The sequence below is a fragment of the Andrena cerasifolii genome, chromosome 12 (assembly GCF_050908995.1).
Source record: "Andrena cerasifolii isolate SP2316 chromosome 12, iyAndCera1_principal, whole genome shotgun sequence".
In the NCBI taxonomy this organism is placed as follows: Eukaryota; Metazoa; Arthropoda; class Insecta; order Hymenoptera; family Andrenidae; genus Andrena; species Andrena cerasifolii.
In genome coordinates this window covers 276,863-282,862 of record NC_135129.1, presented here as the reverse complement: position 1 = coordinate 282,862, position 6,000 = coordinate 276,863, and positions in this window count along the sequence as shown.

The window sequence follows — 6,000 nt, the reverse complement described above, 5'->3', positions numbered from 1 at the left end:
ATATCGGTTTTTCAATATCGGTTTTTCAATATTTGTTTTTCAATATCGATATTTCAATATCGGTTTTTCAATATCAGTTTTTCGATATCAGTTTTTCAATATTTGTTTTTCAATATCGCTTTTTCAATATCGGTTTTTCAATATCGGTTTTTGAATATCGGTTTTTGAATATCGGTTCTAATATCGGTTTCAGTATCGGTTTTTGAATATCGGTTTTCCAATATCAGTTTTTGAATATCGGTTTTTGAATATCGGTTTTTCAATATTTGTTTTTCAATATCGGTTTTTCAATATCGGTTCTAATATCGGTTTCAATATCAGTTTTTCAATATTTGTTCTCCAATATCGGTTTTTCAATATCGGTTCTAATATCGGATTCAATATCGGTTTTTCAATATCGGTTTTTCAATATCGGTCCTAATATCGGTTTTTCAATATCGGTCCTAATATCGGTTTTTCAATATCGGTTTTTCAATATCGGTTTTTCAATATTTGTTTTTCAATATCGGTTCTAATATCGGATTCGATATAAGTTTTTCAATATTTGTTTTTCAATATCGCTTTTTCAATATCGGTTTTTCAATATCGGTTTTTCAATATCAGTTTTTCAATATTTGTTCTCCAATATCGGTTTTTCAATATCGGTTCTAATATCGGATTCAATATCGGTTTTTCAATATCGGTTTTTCAATATCGGTCCTAATATCGGTTTTTCAATATCGGTCCTAATATCGGTTTTTCAATATCGGTTTTTCAATATTTGTTTTTCAATATCGCTTTTTCAATATCGGTTTTTCAATATCGGTTTTTCAATATCGCTTTTTCAATATCGGTTTTTCAATATCGGTTTTTCAATATCGGTTTTTCAATATCGCTTTTTCAATATCGCTTTTTCAATATCAGTTTTTCAATATTTGTTTTTCAATATCGATATTTCAATATCGGTTTTTCAATATCAGTTTTTCGATATCAGTTTTTCAATATTTGTTTTTCAATATCGCTTTTTCAATATCGGTTTTTCAATATCGGTTTTTCAATATCGGTTTTTCAATATCAGTTTTGCAATATCAGTTTTTCAATATCGGTTTTTCAATATCGGTTCTAATATCGGATTCAATATCGGTTTTTCAATATCGGTTTTTCAATATCAATTTTTCGATATCAGTTTTTCAATATTTGGTTTTCAATATCGGTTTTTGAATATCGGTTTTTGAATATCGGTTCTAATATCGGTTTCAGTATCGGTTTTTGAATATCGGTTTTCCAATATCAGTTTTTGAATATCGGTTTTTGAATATCGGTTTTTCAATATTTGTTTTTCAATATCGGTTTTTCAATATCGGTTCTAATATCGGTTTCAATATCGGTTTTTCAATATCAGTTTTTCGATGTAAGTTTTTCAATATTGGTTTTTCAATATCGCTTTTTCAATATCGGTTTTTCAATATCAGTTTTTCGATATCAGTTTTTCAATATTTGTTTTTCAATATCGGTTTTTCAATATCAGTTTTTCGATATCAGTTTTTCAATATTTGTTTTTCAATATCGGTTTTTGAATATCGGTTCTAATAACGGATTCAATATCGGTTTTTGAATATCGGTTCTAATATCGGATTCAATATCGGTTTTTCAATATCGGTTCTAATATCGGATTCAATATCGGTTTTTCAATATCGGTTTTGCAATATCAGTTTTTCGATATAGGTTTTTCAATATCGGTTTTTCAATATCGGTTTTTCAATATCGGTTTTTCAATATTTGTTTTTCAATATCGGTTTTTCAATATCGGTTTTTCAATATCAGTTTTTCGATATCAGTTTTTCAATATTTGTTTTTCAATATCGGTTTTTCAATATCGGTTTTGCAATATCAGTTTTTCGGTATAGGTTTTTCAATATCGGTTTTTCAATATCGGTTTTTCAATATCAGTTTTTCAATATTTGTTTTTCAATATCGGTTTTTCAATATCAGTTTTTTGATATCAGTTGTTCAATATTTGGTTTTCAATATCGGTTTTTGAATATCGGTTCTAATATCGGTTGCAATATCGGTTTTTGAATATCGGTTTTGCAATATCAGTTTTTCAATATCGGTTTTTCAATATCGGTTCTAATATCGGATTCAATATCGGTTTTTCAATATCGGTTTTTCAATATCGGTCCTAATATCGGTTTTTCAATATCGGTTTTTCAATATCGGTCCTAATATCGGTTTTTCAATATCGGTTTCAATATCGGTTTTTCAATATCAGTTTTTTGATATCAGTTGTTCAATATTTGGTTTTCAATATCGGTTTTTGAATATCGGTTCTAATATCGGTTGCAATATCGGTTTTTGAATATCGGTTTTGCAATATCAGTTTTTCAATATCGGTTTTTCAATATCGGTTCTAATATCGGATTCAATATCGGTTTTTCAATATCGGTTTTTCAATATCGGTCCTAATATCGGTTTTTCAATATCGGTTTTTCAATATCGGTCCTAATATCGGTTTTTCAATATCGGTTTCAATATCGGTTTTTCAATATCGGTTTTGCAATATCAGTTTTTCGATATAAGTTTTTCAATATCGGTTTTTCAATATCGGTTTTGCAATATCAGTTTTTCAATATTTGTTTTTCAATATCGGTTTTTCAATATCGGTTTTGCAATATCAGTTTTTCAATATCGGTTTTTCAATATCGGTTCTAATATCGGATTCAATATCGGTTTTTCAATATCGGTTTTTCAATATCGGTCCTAATATCGGTTTTTCAATATCGGTTTTTCAATATCGGTCCTAATATCGGTGTTTCAATATCGGTTTCAATATCGGTTTTGCAATATCAGTTTTTCGATATTGGTTTTTCAATACCGGTTTTTCAATATCGGTTTTTCAATATCGGTTTTTCAATATCGCTTTTTCAATATCGCTTTTTCAATATCGCTTTTTCAATATCAGTTTTTCGATATTTGTTCTCCAATATCGGTTTTTCAATATTTGTTTTTCAATATCGGTTTTTCAATATCGGTTCTAATATCGGATTCGATATAAGTTTTTCAATATTTGTTTTTCAATATCGCTTTTTCAATATCGGTTTTTCAATATCGGTTTTTCAATATCGGTTTTTCAATATCAGTTTTTCAATATTTGTTCTCCAATATCGGTTTTTCAATATCGGTTCTAATATCGGATTCAATATCGGTTTTTCAATATCGGTTTTTCAATATCGGTCCTAATATCGGTTTTTCAATATCGGTTTTTCAATATTTGTTTTTCAATATCGCTTTTTCAATATCGGTTTTTCAATATCGGTTTTTCAATATCGGTTTTTCAATATTTGTTTTTCAATATCGATATTTCAATATCGGTTTTTCAATATCAGTTTTTCGATATCAGTTTTTCAATATTTGTTTTTCAATATCGCTTTTTCAATATCGGTTTTTCAATATCGGTTTTTCAATATCGGTTTTTCAATATCAGTTTTGCAATATCAGTTTTTCAATATCGGTTTTTCAATATCGGTTCTAATATCGGATTCAATATCGGTTTTTCAATATCGGTTTTTCAATATCAATTTTTCGATATCAGTTTTTCAATATTTGGTTTTCAATATCGGTTTTTGAATATCGGTTTTTGAATATCGGTTCTAATATCGGTTTCAGTATCGGTTTTTGAATATCGGTTTTCCAATATCAGTTTTTGAATATCGGTTTTTGAATATCGGTTTTTCAATATTTGTTTTTCAATATCGGTTTTTCAATATCGGTTCTAATATCGGTTTCAATATCGGTTTTTCAATATCAGTTTTTCGATGTAAGTTTTTCAATATTGGTTTTTCAATATCGCTTTTTCAATATCGGTTTTTCAATATCAGTTTTTCGATATCAGTTTTTCAATATTTGTTTTTCAATATCGGTTTTTCAATATCAGTTTTTCGATATCAGTTTTTCAATATTTGTTTTTCAATATCGGTTTTTGAATATCGGTTCTAATAACGGATTCAATATCGGTTTTTGAATATCGGTTCTAATATCGGATTCAATATCGGTTTTTCAATATCGGTTCTAATATCGGATTCAATATCGGTTTTTCAATATCGGTTTTGCAATATCAGTTTTTCGATATAGGTTTTTCAATATCGGTTTTTCAATATCGGTTTTTCAATATCGGTTTTTCAATATTTGTTTTTCAATATCGGTTTTTCAATATCGGTTTTTCAATATCAGTTTTTCGATATCAGTTTTTCAATATTTGTTTTTCAATATCGGTTTTTCAATATCGGTTTTGCAATATCAGTTTTTCGGTATAGGTTTTTCAATATCGGTTTTTCAATATCGGTTTTTCAATATCAGTTTTTCAATATTTGTTTTTCAATATCGGTTTTTCAATATCAGTTTTTTGATATCAGTTGTTCAATATTTGGTTTTCAATATCGGTTTTTGAATATCGGTTCTAATATCGGTTGCAATATCGGTTTTTGAATATCGGTTTTGCAATATCAGTTTTTCAATATCGGTTTTTCAATATCGGTTCTAATATCGGATTCAATATCGGTTTTTCAATATCGGTTTTTCAATATCGGTCCTAATATCGGTTTTTCAATATCGGTTTTTCAATATCGGTCCTAATATCGGTTTTTCAATATCGGTTTCAATATCGGTTTTTCAATATCAGTTTTTTGATATCAGTTGTTCAATATTTGGTTTTCAATATCGGTTTTTGAATATCGGTTCTAATATCGGTTGCAATATCGGTTTTTGAATATCGGTTTTGCAATATCAGTTTTTCAATATCGGTTTTTCAATATCGGTTCTAATATCGGATTCAATATCGGTTTTTCAATATCGGTTTTTCAATATCGGTCCTAATATCGGTTTTTCAATATCGGTTTTTCAATATCGGTCCTAATATCGGTTTTTCAATATCGGTTTCAATATCGGTTTTTCAATATCGGTTTTGCAATATCAGTTTTTCGATATAAGTTTTTCAATATCGGTTTTTCAATATCGGTTTTGCAATATCAGTTTTTCAATATTTGTTTTTCAATATCGGTTTTTCAATATCGGTTTTGCAATATCAGTTTTTCAATATCGGTTTTTCAATATCGGTTCTAATATCGGATTCAATATCGGTTTTTCAATATCGGTTTTTCAATATCGGTCCTAATATCGGTTTTTCAATATCGGTTTTTCAATATCGGTCCTAATATCGGTGTTTCAATATCGGTTTCAATATCGGTTTTGCAATATCAGTTTTTCGATATTGGTTTTTCAATACCGGTTTTTCAATATCGGTTTTTCAATATCGGTTTTTCAATATCGCTTTTTCAATATCGCTTTTTCAATATCGCTTTTTCAATATCAGTTTTTCGATATTTGTTCTCCAATATCGGTTTTTCAATATTTGTTTTTCAATATCGGTTTTTCAATATCGGTTCTAATATCGGATTCGATATAAGTTTTTCAATATTTGTTTTTCAATATCGCTTTTTCAATATCGGTTTTTCAATATCGGTTTTTCAATATCGGTTTTTCAATATCAGTTTTTCAATATTTGTTCTCCAATATCGGTTTTTCAATATCGGTTCTAATATCGGATTCAATATCGGTTTTTCAATATCGGTTTTTCAATATCGGTCCTAATATCGGTTTTTCAATATCGGTTTTTCAATATTTGTTTTTCAATATCGCTTTTTCAATATCGGTTTTTCAATATCGGTTTTTCAATATCGGTTTTTCAATATTTGTTTTTCAATATCGATATTTCAATATCGGTTTTTCAATATCAGTTTTTCGATATCAGTTTTTCAATATTTGTTTTTCAATATCGGTTTTTCAATATCGGTTTTTGAATATCGGTTCTAATATCGGATTCAATATCGGTTTTTCAAGATCGGTTTTGCAATATCAGTTTTTCGATATAGGTTTTTCAATATCGGTTTTTCAATATCGGTTTTTTAATATCGGTTTTTCAATATCGGTTTTTCAATATTTGTTATTCAATATCGGTTTTTCAAT